The sequence below is a fragment of the Trichomycterus rosablanca genome, chromosome 1 (assembly GCF_030014385.1).
Source record: "Trichomycterus rosablanca isolate fTriRos1 chromosome 1, fTriRos1.hap1, whole genome shotgun sequence".
Lineage (NCBI taxonomy): Eukaryota > Metazoa > Chordata > Actinopteri > Siluriformes > Trichomycteridae > Trichomycterus > Trichomycterus rosablanca.
Window position 1 is genome coordinate 9503586 of NC_085988.1, and position 16614 is coordinate 9520199.

At 42.6% G+C, this 16614-nt stretch overlaps 1 pseudogene; it reads right to left on the reverse strand.

Annotated features, from left to right (window-relative positions):
• Positions 1 to 5901: 5901 nt before the first annotated feature.
• Positions 5902 to 15465, reverse strand: LOC134328344 (vacuolar protein sorting-associated protein 52 homolog; annotated as a pseudogene).
• Positions 15466 to 16614: the final 1149 nt, after the last annotated feature.

The following is a 16614-nucleotide window of genomic DNA, read 5'->3' on the forward strand; positions in this document are numbered from 1 at the left end:
CCTTTCATAACACTAATTAATGTTATTGTTTGAATTATGGGTGGTTTTTTTTTTACTTTTGAGTGAAGTAACGAAGTAATAATACTTTGTTACAGTACTTAAGTATTTATTTGAGTATCTGTATTTTGTTTGAGTATAAAAAATTTCCGCAACTTTTACTCCACTACATTTCCTAAAGAAAATATAAACTTTTACTCCGAAACATTTGCTGTATGTAAATTCGTTACTCGTTACTACAAAATTAAATGACAAGAAATTGTGTAGCTAAATGATGTACAATGTGTGACTGACTGTAAGCAGGTTTGGTGAATCTGTGCTTGTAAATTAGATCAGTGGTTAAACAAATTAATGCAGAAGTTTAAACAAGTTCTCTAAGAGTGATCAGAGTAAAAGATTCTGCGTATCAGATGAAGCATCTTTTTTTTTTACCCAAAGATATTAAGATAACTCCCCATCCAACCTCAACAATCACACCAATGCAAGTCAAGAATGATAAACACAGTAAAGTCGCAGCATCATTGTTTTTTATTTCTTATAATTAGCACATTTAGACATCTAGCTAACATTTTTTATTACATTCGAACAACAGATATAAAGTTTCACTACATTTTGTTAAAATGAATTTTGTAATGTATTTTTGGTAATATGTTTTGACCTGTTTGGAGCACCATACTGTGTCACTGTTAACCTGTATTGTAGTCCATTAATGTGAAGTGAAGAAGCGAGCTGTGTTCAACCCCCAGTCCGTCTCTGTCTCATATTATTAAGTTGTTAAGTGATATTTCACCGCGATACAACAGACATCCAAAGTTGCAAAAACTCATTTCAGGGAGGTACCCCCTAAGCTAACTGTTCATGTCACAAACACATTAATGTTCCCTACATAGTGCACTAGATAGTGTACTAGATAATAGACTTATGTTTCTTACATAATGCTTTAGGTAGCGTATTATTTAACGGATTTATGTTCCCTACATAGTGCACTAAATTGTATATCAGATAACGGATTTATGTTCCCTACATAGTGCACTAAATTGTATATCAGATAACGGATTTATGTTCCCTACATAGTGTGCAAGATAGTATTTTAGATATGAATTTATGTTCCCTACGTAGTGCACTAGATAGTGAATTAGACAATTGGTTTATGTTCCCTACACAGTGCACTAGATTGTGTATCAGATCATGGATTTATGTTCCCTACATAGTGCACTAGATTGTATATCAGATCATGGATTTATGTTCCCTACATAGTGCACTAGATAGTGTATTAGATAACGCATTCATGTTCACTACATAGTGCACTAGATAGTATAACTAGATGTTGATTTGTGTTCCTTACATAGTGCACTAAATAGTGTATTACATAATTAATTATGTTCCCTACATAGTGCACTAAATTGTGTATCAGTTAACGGATTTATGTTCCCTACATAGTGCACTAGACAATATATTAGACAATTGATTTATGTTTCCTACACAGTGCGCAAGATTGTATATCAGATAACGGATTAATGTTTCCTACATAGTGCACTAGACAGTATATTAAACTATTGAATTATGTTCCCTACACAGTGCGCTAGATTGTGTATCAGATGACGGATTTAATACGCAACCGGGGAAAAAAGTCTGTGTTGCCTGCGTGTGTGTGTGCGCTCTTCGGTGCTCGTTCTAGATTCCGGGAGATTTTATTTGACTTGCGGGTATCAGGAAGCCGATATGTACAGTGTATCACAAAAGTGAGTACATCCCTCACATTTCTGCAGATATTTAAGTATATATTTTCATGGGACAACACTGACAAAATGACACTTTGACACAATGAAAAGTAGTTTGTGTGCAGCTTATATAACAGTGTAAATTTATTCTTCCCTCAAAATAACTCAATATACAGCCATTAATGTCTAAACCACCGGCAACAAAAGTGAGTACACCCCTTAGTGAAAGTTCCTGAAGTGTCAATATTTTGTGTGGCCACCATTATTTCCCAGAACTGCCTTAACTCTCCTGGGCATGGAGTTTACCAGAGCTTCACAGGTTGCCACTGGAATGCTTTTCCACTTCTCCATGACGACATCACGGAGCTGGCGGATATTCGAGACTTTGCGCTCCTCCACCTTCCGCTTGAGGATGCCCCAAAGATGTTCTATTAGGTTTAGGTCTGGAGACATGCTTGGTCAGTCCATCACCTTTACCCTCAGCCTCTTCAATAAAGCAGTGGTCGTCTTAGAGGTGTGTTTGGGGTCATTATCATGCTGGAACACTGCCCTGCGACGCAGTTTCCGGAGGGAGGGGATCATGCTCTGCTTCAGTATTTCACAGTACATATTGGAGTTCATGTGTCCCTCAATGAAATGTAACTCCCCAACACCTGCTGCACTCATGCAGCCCCAGACCATGGCATTCCCACCACCATGCTTGACTGTAGGCATGACACACTTATCTTTGTACTCCTCACCTGATGCTTGAGACCATCTGAACCAAACAAATTAATCTTGGTCTCATCAGACCATAGGACATGGTTCCAGTAATCCATGTCCTTTGTTGACATGTCTTCAGCAAACTGTTTGCGGGCTTTCTTGTGTAGAGACTCCAGAAGAGGCTTCCTTCTGGGGTGACAGCCATGCAGACCAATTTGATGTAGTGTGCGGCGTATGGTCTGAGCACTGACAGGCTGACCCCCCACCTTTTCAATCTCTGCAGCAATGCTGACAGCACTCCTGCGCCTATCTTTCAAAGACAGCAGTTGGATGTGACGCTGAGCACGTGCACTCAGCTTCTTTGGACGACCAACGCGAGGTCTGTTCTGAGTGGACCCTGCTCTTTTAAAACGCTGGCCACTGTGCTGCAGCTCAGTTTCAGGGTGTTGGCAATCTTCTTGTAGCCTTGGCCATCTTCATGTAGCGCAACAATTCGTCTTTTAAGATCCTCAGAGAGTTCTTTTCCATGAGGTGCCATGTTGGAACTTTCAGTGACCAGTATGAGAGAGTGTGAGAGCTGTACTACTAAATTGAACACACCTGCTCCCTATGCACACCTGAGACCTAGTAACACTAACAAATCACATGACATTTTGGAGGGAAAATGACAAGCAGTGCTCAATTTGGACATTTAGGGGTGTAGTCTCTTAGAGGTGTACTCACTTTTGTTGCCAGTGGTTTAGACATTAATGGCTGTATATTGAGTTATTTTGAGGGAAGAATAAATTTACACTGTTATATAAGCTGCACACAGACTACTTTTCATTGTGTCAAAGTGTCATTTTGTCAGTGTTGTCCCATGAAAAGATATACTTAAATATCTGCAGAAATGTGAGGGGTGTACTCACTTTTGTGATACACTGTATATGCGGGAGACTCCCGGAACTTCCGGGAGACTTGGGATGTCTGATACAACAAATTCAGTACAAAACTCCTGAAGACGTGTCCATCATTTTCAAAAACACGTCATGAATCATCTTCAGTTCATAACTCAGAGACTTTTCTACCCACCTTCCTAAATGTCGATGTTACGTGACAGCACGTATGTTTTATTTTCTTCTGTTCTTTTTATACTTGCACCAATTGACTGGAAGATTTAGATTGGGCAACCAGAAGGAAATTAAGTGAAGTCAACTGGATCTCTTGTAATCGGGGTCGAACAGCCAATGAGAACGCAAGATACGGTGTGAGGGGAAACGCAGGAGGGGAGTGTAAAAAGATGGGACAGGGGCGTAATACCTGTTTTACAGTATTTCTGCTGTCTACAAAACATGGGTGGCACGGTGGCTAAGTGTGTAGCACTGTCTCCTCACAGCAAGGAGGTCCTGGGTTCGATCCCCAGGTGGGGCGGTCTGGGTCCTTTCTGTGTGGAGTTTGCATGTACTCCCCGTGTCTGCGTGGGTTTCCTCCCACAGTCCAAAAACATGCAAGTGAGGTGAATTGGAGATACTAAATTGTCCATGACTGTGTTCGATATAACCTTGTGAACTGAAGAACCTTGTGTGAAGATAAAACTACCGTTTCCTGTCATGTATGCACTGATGTCAGTAACGCGTTACTCTAATCTGACCACATTTTTCAGTAACGAGTAATCTAACGCGTTACTATTTCCAATCCAGTAATCAGATTAAAGTTACTTATCCAAGTTACTGTGCGTTACTATTTTTGTCATTTTCCTTAGTAAAAAGATATATTTTTGCTTTCTTCTTGCGTCTCGGGGAGTGACGTCTGTCCTATGTGACAATTAAGTCACGGGCTGCATCCGGAATTGCATACTTACAGAGTCTGTACTAGATTGGAGGAAGTATGCACTACTCGGCCGGTAAAAAAAGTACATCTTACCAACGTCAAGTGATGACGTGGGGACATGATGACATAATACCACCATAGTTACAGACTCATTACAAACCCCACTCGCCAACATTTTGGATATTTATCGTCTTTTTGTTATTTATTTGTCTTTAAAAAAAATTATTTTATTTATCTTACTTACACTTGTGAACAGAGGACTCCGTTTTCCGCGTCTTTCTTGTTTCTTATTCCGCTTCAATCGCCTACGCAGCTCCAGTTGCATTATGGGATACATTAGCATTATATAACTAATAAAGTAACTTGTAATCTAACTTAGTTGCTTTTAAAATCAAGTAATCAATAAAGTAACTAAGTTACTTTTTAAAGGAGTAATCAGTAATCAAATTACTTTTTCAAGGTAACTATGCCATCACTGCATGAATGTAACCAAAAGTGTAAAACATGACGTTAAAATCCTAATAAACAAACAAGCAAACTACAAAACATAATATCCACGCTGCATTGCAAAAATATTTATTAACCTCCAACTTACTACAGAACAATCCCTGCTGTTCGTGTAGCTGAATCCACTCAGATTCATTTATATTTTCCTCTCTGTTTTTACGCTGCACATCAGCACACAAACTTTGATCTCTCGCTACTTGTTGATGTGCATTTTTGAACGTGGTATCATTAAACTCCTCGTTACTTCTCCTGTTAGTTTTCAAGACAAAACGTAGTCTCACCTACAAAGCCAAAAATGGACCAGCCCCAAGCTACCTTCGTGGTCTAATCAAACCCCGCTCTGTACCACGCAACCTCCGAGCCACCAGTCTCGCTTGACTTGATCCTCCATCCAGGACTAAAGGAAGACGAGCATCAAGGCTCTTCTCTGTACCGGCACCCAAATTACTTTTATTGTAGATGGTCGTTGCTGGTTATTATAGCAGTATCTTGTAAAACACTGAAGAAAAAATACAAACCATCGAATGCTTATTAGTTTAGAGCAAAATACATAAGAAATCCACCCACCCTGATAAACAGAAGCAATTCAGGGTTTTTTTCTCCAGTTTTATTTTATTTTGTACTGCAACTCACATTAATGGATTTGATTTACTTGTTGAAAACAGTTTTTCTCTCTCATCACTGCCGCCACCCCCAGCCCAAATGAGTGCCCCTTTGACAAGAGTAGAGCCACCGATAATTTATTTTCACTTTTTAGGGGCGAAGTCTCACACAGTCATCAGTGATCAGCCTCCCTTGTGCAGACAGGCACCTTGACCGGTCAGAAGAGGTTGTAACTGACCCAGTGATGAGGAACCCTGTTTCAGACACATGGCCAATTACATATCTGTATAGCCCATAACAGAGCTGAGATTCAGCTCACTGGTAATGAGTCTGATTTTATTAATGTTAGAAATAAATCAACATAAAGAGCAACATTAAATACACACACGCTGGTCCCTCTTCCATTAACATTACAATAATATCCAACATGTAGATTATTATTACAGTCCACAGTTCATCATCTTCACTAAAAGCTCCATGACTGACTGAAACAGAACTGGATCGTTCCATAGAAAACAACCAGTTTAAATCTCCAGTCTTTTCCAGCAGCACCACGCCCTCCATCCCTGCAGCAGGTCTTTGGTTCAGAAGTTGGGTTTGTGTTTCTTCACCTCCACCATCAGGTGGTGCAGGTTGATGAGCTCGGAGCGAACGGCCAGGCTGCGGAAGGTGGGCTGGGACAGGATCTTATGGAAGCCGTGGTAGTACTGGATCAACTGGGTCAGCGCCCCCTGGTACACACACACACAGACACACACACACATTCACTTTTTAAATGTAATCATCAGCAGCTACAAGCAGAATAATAAATATGGCATAAAACCAAATTAGTCAGATTTGAGTCAGATCTGATTATTCCAGTGCTCACACTCTCTGAACACAGGGTCTGTCTAAAAAACCTACTGTTCTTTCTACATAATTGTATTTCCCATCATTCTACACTCCCGAGAAGAGGGTGTGTCTGAATTCATAGATCCCTTAAAATGCTCCTACTGAGGCGCCTTAATTCTGAGTGATGATCTGACTGAATAACAAGGGAGCTGAAGGCAATCCCAGCATTTACATTTAAACACACAGACTTCAAATGTAAATAAATGTGTTTATTTGTAAATTCAGGCTCGTCAGGGACAGTTTAACCGTTTTCAGTACACAGAGAGAGATGTTAGCTGGCGTGCTAGCGAGTTGTGACTCGCTTACCTTAAAAAGCTCAGACTTAATTAAACTGGTTATTACCACAGTGCGGGAGCCGACTCAGACTCGTTCTGCCTGTAGAGCTTAAAGTTTTCAGTCAGTCAGAGCAGATGATCCAGAACTAACCAACTTAGTAATTGATGAACTTTTTTTCTATGCTTGACTCTGTGAAGTAAAGTTTTCTGCTCTCAGCAAGAACCGCTTATGATTTACCAAAGTGAACCCCGAACTTATATAATGTGCTGATAGAATCGGCTCAGATGGGGTCGGACTGTATTATATTCTATTAAGTAATATTTTCAGTCAGCAAAACTGCATCATATGTATGATGTGCACAACGTTAATAAAGTTGTTTTAGGTTGTCAGAAGTTTTCTCAATGGTTTTTGTGCGGTCGTTGACGAAGGGTGAGGGGCGTGGCACAAGGGGGGGGGCTGTGGGCGCAAGTTTGCAGTTGCACACGAAGGGGGGCGCATGTCCAAAAAGGTTGAAAACCCCTGCACTAAATCACTGATACACAAACAGAGGTTAAGCTGAAGAGAGGCGTACCTGTATGATGCTGGTACCATTTTTGAAGTTGGTGAAGGAGCGCATGACGTCCTGACTCAGAGCTTCTACTGACTGTTTCCACGTGCTGGAGAAACCTCGAACCAACTGTGTAATACGAGCTGTTTATAAAGAGAAGGGGGGAGCTTTTATTTATATACAGTTTATATACATAATTGATCATTTCATTAGGAACACCTGCTTGCTTCTGTAACTGTTAAATAGATTAAACAGTATGTGACCCACATACTTTGCCCACCACTGGTTCAGAGCTTCAGTTACATCAAACATCAATCACAATAGAAAAAAAGTGATGTGATTAAATTGGCGGGTCTGTTGACAAAGAATTGTACAAGAAAGAAATAAAACATCAAGTGAGCAGCAGTTCCACAGGCACAAACACCTTGTTGAAGTAAGAAGGGTCAGAGACTGGTCCAAGCTGACAGCACAATACACAGAAGCTTAAGATGAACGGGCTACAACAGACTAGATTTTCTTCCCAAATTAGTCATATCCAATTACCCGATTGCAGACCTCCCCTCCGTGACTATCACACACCCCCTCTGACACGTGTGCAGTAGCTGACCACTTATTTTCACCTGCACCAAAAGGGTTCATATAGAGACCCGTATCATGCACGGAGAGTCACTCGTCAATCTCCATCAATCAGCCAGCAGAGGTCATAACTGCAGCAGTTATGAGGAATCCCTATGGCCCTTCATCCCTCCGACAAGCCAATTATTGTCCATATAGGCGCCCAGCCTGCTGGTAGCAGAACTTGTTTTTAGTGTGGTTCAACTCCTGTCAGACAAGAACATGAATCTGAGGCTACAGTGGGCACAGGTTCACTGAAACTGGACAGGTAAAGATTTTAAAAAATGCTGCCTGGTCTGGTGATTTAGGTTGGGGTCAGAACTGGAACCCCGTTTGTTTTTTTGCTAATGTAGACCATCTACAGAACTGCCGCTCAACTTTTGTCTTTATGCACCTTATTGTGTAAACTAGACACTATTTTAATGAAATCCCAGGGATTCCAGCCTGTCTGAATATGAACAGGTTCTCCTTACCCTCCTCATTTTTCAGTTTGTCCAGCTGCCCTTTCTCCATCAGCGCCTCGCTCTCCTTCACAAAGGTGATCAGGCCTCCAAACGGAGGAGCCAGAATCTCCTCAATAAACTCCTATAACACACAATAACAACATGCATGTCTTATATTTATCCTGATCAGGGTCTCGATGGGTCCAGCAGCCCTGGAAGCACCGGGTACCAGTTCATCAAAATGCAACAAACACTCAAGGCTAGGGACAGTTTATAGCAGCCAATCCACCTTTTGCATGCACCTCTTTTAATGGGGATGGGGGTATTGAAGTACTGAGCATTTAACTTAAAAAATACTAAAATATAGGGATAAAATGACTATTGTGGTCTGAGGAAAAGTTTACACGCCCCAAAAGGTCAATACCTGGTGCTACTTGATTTCTGTAAACACGCCTCTTGGACAGTAAGGTCCATTATTATTTATTAATACAAAAAATATTCGAGATGTTGTTTTGCATACTTCAGATATTTGTAACTTTTGTGATTGTAGGTGAAATTTCCTTTTAACGACACAGTTATGTGGTTTTTGTTTGTGCATTAATGCTAAAAGAACTATCTATACAATCCAGAAAGGAAAGCAAAAGCCTTAAATCAGAATTCCTCCAAACCCTGGGTCACGGCCCTTGGGTTTGAAATAATAATAATTCTAAATTTAAATAATAATAATTAAATAAACTAATTTGAACAGGCACATAAACATGAACTTTCTTTGAGATCAATAAGTTTCTGTCCATCTAGCTGAAATTGTACATGATTGCCCCCTTGTGGAGGCTTTACATTTACATTTACATTCAGGCCTTCTTCAGCCATTTGAGCTACAGTAGCTCGTCTGTTGGTTCGGACCACACGGGCCAGCCTTCAATGAGTCTATGCCGCCCATGACCCTGTCGCCGGTTTACCACCGTTCCTCCTTGGACCACTTTTGATAAATACTGACCACTGCAGACCGGAAACACCCCACAAGAGCTGCAGTTTTGGAGATGCTCTGACCCAGTCGTCTAGCCGTCACAATTTGGTCCTCGTCAAACTCGCTCAGATCCTCACGCTCGATCATTTTTCCTGCTTCTAACATCAACTTTGAGGATAAAATGTTTACTTGCTGCCTAATATATCCCCCCCCCCACTAATATACCCCCCCCACTAACATATCCCCCCCACTAATATATCCCCCCCACTAACAGGTGCCGTGATGAAGAGATAATCAATGTTATTCACTTCACCTGTCAGTGCTCAGGATGTTATGCCTAGTGTATGCTTTAGGCTTGTGTGGCAGCCGGTGATAGAGGAAACATTGCACAGGTAGATGGAGGAATGGAATGTTCTAGAATATCTTAGAACTAGATGTATTCTGCAGAAAATTGTGAATAAAAAGTACTGAATTAATGAGTACTTTTACTAGGGGTGTAATGATACACAAATTTCATGATTTTTGTACCAGGATACGATGATTTCTGATGATTCGACAGCTTAAATTCTGCATTTTTCTATTCTAGTCTTTTAAGACACCCCAGACAGGGTGTTAATCCATCACCGGGACTCGCACCACCATAACGTACCAAAATGTTGGTGCGTATGATCTTATGAGACGCTCACTAACCACCTCTGTTCACTTTGGGACAAAATAGAAGAACAACTTTTGTACCTGTGTTCTGGCCAGTAGGAGCTGCTGGAATCCCTCCACCTCTTTACTGTCATCAGCTGCTCTCTCCTGTAACACCAACACAACCACGTTACTCACACAGCAGCCTGGCAGTGGTGGGGTTTGAACAGATGACCTGCTGATTGCTAGTCAAAAACACTTGCCATTGAGTGAGTGCCCACTGCGCTTAAATGTAGGGTGCTATTTGAGATGAAGCCTTTAGGCAAAGCAACTCACAATTACAATTATGACTGATAATGTGAGCAATTAGAGGGTGAAGGGCCTTGCTCAGGGGCCCAACAGCTTGACGGTGGTGGGGCTTGAACCAGCGACCTTCTGATTACTAGTCTAGTACCTTAACCGCTGTGCTACCACCAACCAACAACTTATAATTGTGACTGATGTAAATGGAAATTTTATATTCTATTAGTTATTTGCATCAAACGTATAAGTTTCTGCTTTCTTAGTTCATTTAGCAGAGGTAGAAGAGACTTTTGGAAGGTTTCTTAGGGGCAGAGATATGTTGACCTTGGCATGGGCTTCTTGCTTCCGTGGAAATGCATGGGTGTCAGGACTGTGTGTGCGGGGGTGCACGCGGGGTTTTGATACAGGTGCATTCTTGTGGAGGTACGCCATGTTTCTAACAAACTGACTGTTCTGGTAGGATGATAAGCAAGTTTGGTGTGGAAAGTTGACCTCGAGTTGGGTCGCTGAGAAGAGTTGGCCTGAAGGGGCAGTAAAGCGGGGTATAAATACTGTGATACTACAGACGGAATACGCCTCTCTCCTCTGTAAAGCTGTGTGAGCGTTTACATTGAGATTGGTCCTCAGCTGAGTAATAAATTGATTATTTGCTTTTATCACTATTCCGGTTGTCTGTGTCAATCTTTAAGGGTTATTTTGAATTCCCACAACACTGAATACAATGCAACCAATTGAGGGCCTTGCTCAGGGGTCCAACAGTGCCAATTTATTGGTTTTGGGGCTTGAACCAGTGACCTTCTGATCACTAAACTATAACTTCCCCAATCATGATTCAATTGGCCTCTTTAAACTGTATAACATGATTGGCTACAGCTGCTGACTTCTCTGTGTCCATTAGTCCGAGTCACAAGCATTACAATGGGAGTCTAGAAAGCGCTGCACATATCTCAGAAAGCATGGAACAGTGGTCTCTTCGTCAAGGTCATACTAAAGACACATTCGTCATATGGACAAAAGTATTGGGACGCCCCTTCTAATTTTCAAATTCATTCACATGCAAACAAGTGTAATAAATCTATTACATAAAGGAAGCAATGTGCTTCCAACAGTTTAGGGAAGGTCCTTTCCTGTTCCAGCATGAGCAAGCTCTATAAATACATGAAGAAAAGCTCCAGTGTCCTGCACAGAGCTGTGTGTCTGTAGATCATGCACGACCACACACCTGGTAGGTGAAAAGAAGCGGTTGGCGGCTGCATGCATCCTGATATCATTGAGCTGGGGGTACGTCAGTTACCAAAAATCACTGAAATCTCAAAAACTGCCATTAAATTCATGTGTGTGTGTGTGTGTGTAGCCTCGTGGTTAAAGTAGTGGACTAGTAATCAAAAGGTTGCTGGTTCAAGCCCCACCATTCCCAGGTTGTCACTGTTGGGCTCTTAAGCAAGGCCCTTAACCCTCAATTGCTTAGAGAGTATACTGTCACAGTACTGTAATTCGCTTTGGATAAAAGTGTCTGCTAAATGCTGAAAAATGTAAACATGTCCGTGTGTGTGTGTGTGTGTGTGTGTGTGTGTCGTACCATGAGAACTCCCAGCATCATGTCGTAGTTGTTGATGAGGAAGATGAGCTGATCACGTCTGGAGGGAAATTCAGCGGCCATCTTCAGCACAAAGTTCTCCACCTCGATCTGACACACACACACATACAAATAGTGCCTACAAAAATTCCCACAGACACACTCCAAAGTCTTGAAGAAAGGCTTCCCAGACGAGTGACTGATATTAAAGCTACAAAGGAGCGAGCGGCGGTGTGTGTAATTACGATGAACGCGGGGTCGGTTTTAGACGTACCTGTAACTGCCCCAGCAGGGCGTTGGTCCTCTCATTGGGGAAGGTCTGGTTAATGCTCACTATAGCGGAGGAGAACTCAGCATAGCGCCGTGTGATCTACACACACACACACACACACACACACACACACACACACACATAAAGCTGAATTAAACAAAAGGACATCCAAACCCACTGCTTATAATAATGTCATCACATAAATCATATATTATATGCTTCCAACTTAGTGGCTACACTTTGGGGAAGGCCCTTTCCTGTGCCAGCAGGAACCTTCACACATGTCAATGCCTGGGTCTTCGAATCAACTCCCATATTATATAAAGTTTCCTATACAAATTTGACTCAACCCCAGAATTGGCTGCTTGTTCGACTGAGCTGGCACAAATTCCCACAGACACACTTTAACTAGATGGAGTTTAACCCAACTGAGATGCTGTGAAATGACCTAAAAAGGTGGTGAAAGTGTGTGTGTGTGTGTGTTTACATAGTGTGGTCTGGTATCCAGCACTCCCAGTTTCTGAGGGTCTGTATCCCGGATGCTCTGGATGTTCATCTCCAGTATGAGCTCGAACCTCGGCCACAGCATCTCCAACACGGCCTCCTAGTACCTACACACACACACACACACACACACAGATGAAAACAGACTGTCTGGAAATAAAGGGCGGCTTTAATGAGGCAAGAAGGTTTTTTTTTTCTCAGACAGATGTGTGTGTGTGTGTGTGTGTGTGTGTGTGTGTGTGTGTGTGTGTGTGTGTGTGTGTGTGTGTGTTACTTGTCGAGGGCGGGGATGGTCCTCTTGGCGGTGATTGCTTTGAAGCGCAGGATGATGTGGATACAGAGGAACACGGCGATGCTGTCGTAGCAGTCCGACACGTAGGTGGAGATGTTCTTCTGCAGAGAAACAAACCCGGACACACGTCAGTCATCATCTCCACCACACCCACACATAGGGGTCACCCATCTTATATGTACCCTGAATCCATTAATACCAGTGATCGTATAATGGTATACCATATACACACACACACGGTCACACGATCACTAACTTTCTCACACCTGTGGTTCATTCTGATTGGCCAATCCACCTACTTTCTGTTTTAAAACATTGATATGATACACATAAGCAGGCACAGAGAGAACATACCAAACTCCTCACAGCTACAGAGGCTAGTGTTGAACCCAGATCTCCATGATCTCCATGATTTCAATCAGGTGATACACAGGACTGATTTGCTTCCCCTGTTGGTCAAATCTGTATAGAACATTTCCTATGATCCTAAATCATAATAGGTCTAGTCGTATCCAATTCCCTAGTTGTATCTTCACTAGTGCTGCAGACCCGGACCCTGACGCAGAAGGGCCGTACCTAACACACGCCCCCTCCGACACATGAGCAGTAGCCAACCGCTTCTTTTCACCTGTACAGACATCAGTATCACGTACGGAGAGTCACGCACTGATTTCCATTATTCACCGTCTCTGTGCAGTGCCTTAAAGAGCCAGCAGAGGCCGCCAATAACTTCAACCATTCGTCCTGAGAGACATGGGCAATTACATCTGTACGGCAAGTCCAACAAAGTTGTCCTAAGCATCCATCTCATGAGCCTCCAGCACCTGTCTCACTTACCGCTAACATATCAAGTCCTACAGCTATTTGTACATAATAAAATGCTTATTAAAGTTAAAACGTTATTCCTAATTAAAGGCACAATTTTTTAATCTTCAAGTGGCGAGACAGGATGACAATCTTTACGCCTCGTTCCACTCTCATGATTTTCATTTGAGCATCTATTATTGTCGCTCGTGGCTTCTTAGCATTACAAGTGAGCTCATAGCTGCGTTTACGTTTAATTCCAGACATCCTGGGTTAAAAATAGCTCAATATGAACACAAAAAGGAGGAAGAGAATCAGTAACACCACCACACGTCACTAAATAAACAATAATGACGCACAATAATAAATACCAGTGACATGTTAAACACCCTGAGGCAGAAACCAACCCTGAACAGGGCTTTAGTCCATCTCAGGATAACACACACATACTCATTCACTCACATTCTCACACCTGTGGTTCATTTTGAGCAGCCAATCCATTTACTTTACTATACTAAAAGACACATATGTAGGCACAGAGAGAACATGTCAAACTCCCGACAGTTACAGGGGCGTCAATTGTCATTATTTCAATCAGCTGAATACAATGGATACCAAGGACTGATATTTGGGTTTATTGCTCCCCCTGCTGGTCAGATCTGTACAGAACCTTTTCTAATGTCCTAAAGAGGATGAGTGGGCCAATGTTCCCTTTTTCTTCCAATCTAGTCATATCCAATTCCCAGCTGTATCACTACTACTGCTGTAGACCCTGACCCTGAAGGCATGCTTCCTGCTGCTGCTTCTGTAGCTCATACAACCAAAGCTAGAAGGTTTGGAAGCGATGGTGTGAGTGTGTGTAAGGGTGCGAGCGCTACCGTACCAGGAACATGCTGAGCGTTTTGCCCATGACGCTGTTGAACAGGTCCAGCGAGGAGTTTCCCGTCACCATGAAGAAATCGGACAGGAAGAGGAACTCACGGCAGCCGTTATCCAGCAGGGCGTAGTGCTGACTGCGGAACAGCGTCTCGTACGGGTACTGAGAGAGAGAGAGGGATGCAGGTGAGCGGTCAGGAGATATTCAGGTGGCCCATAGTGTGTAGATACATGACCATCAGCTTGTAGGACACCCCATTTCATATACCTTCATTCTTTGTGAGGGTGCTCCACAAGATTTTGGAATTTCTATGGGAATTTCAGTCAAAAGAGCATTTCTTAGGTCAGAGCTCACGGCTGAAATTCCAATTCATCCCAAAAAGCTTTAATAGCTTTGAGCTCAGGGCTCTGTTTAGGTCTGTTCAGGTCTTGACTTGAACAGGTTAGCCATAGCCCAGTGGTTAAGGTACTGGACTAGTAATCGAAAGGTTGCTGGTTCAAGCCTCACCACTGCCAGGTTGCTGCTGTTGGGCCCTTGAGCAAGGCCCTTAACCCTTAATTGCTCAGACTGTATACTGTAACTGTAATGTAAGTCGCTTTGGATAAAGGCGTCTGGAAAACGTAGATGTAAATGTGGCTCACAGTTAAGCTTCCAATTCATCAAAAAGTGGATTCAATAGAATTTGATACCTTGCATTTCGATACAGCTGGATGTCACCACTCGCTAATCAGTTCAAGAAACAGTATGAAGTAATTAAAAACATGAACTCACCCTGACGTCTCCACGCTGAGCAGCGTGAGGAATTAGGATGGGTCCCTCCAGCTCGGCTGGGCTCAACACCGCCCCCCGCTGACCCAGTGTGAAAATGGTGTTCCTGCTCTTCAGTGACGGCTTGGAGAAGAAACCTGCTCGGGTGTTAAAGAACCGAACCGTACTCAACTGACAGCACAATAAAACACAGTGCTCACGAATGCAGAGTGTTCTGCTCTACAGTTAAATCTCAGCAGTGCTATCGACCTGGCCCAGCATCCAACATACACAACTGGTGTGTCTAAGGGAGAGGGAGGGAAGGTCAGACAGGGTTTCTCTTTACTCCCTATCTCTGGGACCGGTTTGGGCACCGACATGCGACTCTCTATAAACAATACAGCTTTGTGTGGAAAAGTTTCACTGGCTGGTGAAAAGAAGCGGTCCGCTTTTATGATTAAAGGGAAAATGCTGGGGTGTGTTATGCTAACCCACCAACACTGAAATTTGTGTTCGGTCACAGTTGTGGGTCGCTCTGGATTGATTTAGCACCTGTTAAATATCATAGATGTAAATATCAATGCACAAACACAAACATAGCAGAACCCAGTGCTAAATGGCAAGTATATAAATATATATATATATATATATATATACAGTGTATCACAAAAGTGAGTACACCCCTCACATTTCTGCAGATAATTAAGTATATCTTTTCATGGGACAACACTGACAAAATGACACTTTGACACAATGAAAAGTAGTCTGTGTGCAGCTTATATAACAGTGTAAATTTATTCTTCCCTCAAAATAACTCAATATACAGCCATTAATGTCTAAACCACCGGCAACAAAAGTGAGTACACCCCTAAGAGACTACACCCCTAAATGTCCAAATTGAGCCCTGCTTGTCATTTTCCCTCCAAAATGTCATGTGACTCGTTAGTGTTACTAGATCTCAGGTGTGCATAGGGAGCAGGTGTGTTCAATTTAGTAGTACAGCTCTCACACTCTCTCATACTGGTCACTGAAAGTTCCAACATGGCACCTCATGGCAAAGAACTCTCTGAGGATCTTAAAAGACGAATTGTTGCGCTACATGAAGATGGCCAAGGCTAAAAGAAGATTGCCAACACCCTGAAACTGAGCTGCAGCACAGTGGCCAAGATCATCCAGCATTTTAAAAGAGCAGGGTCCACTCAGAACAGACCTAGCGTTGGTCGTCCAAAGAAGCTGAGTGCACGTGCTCAGCGTCACATCCAACTGCTGTCTTTGAAAGATAGGCGCAGGAGTGCTGTCAGCATTGCTGCAGAGATTGAAAAGGTGGGGGGTCAGCCTGTCAGTGCTCAGACCATACGCCGCACACTACATCAAATTGGTCTGCATGGCTGTCACCCCAGAAGGAAGCCTCTTCTGAAGTCTCTACACAAGAAAGCCCGCAAACAGTTTGCTGAAGACATGTCAACAAAGGACAAGGATTACTGGAACCATGTCCTATGGTCTGATGAGACCAAGATTAATTTGTTTGG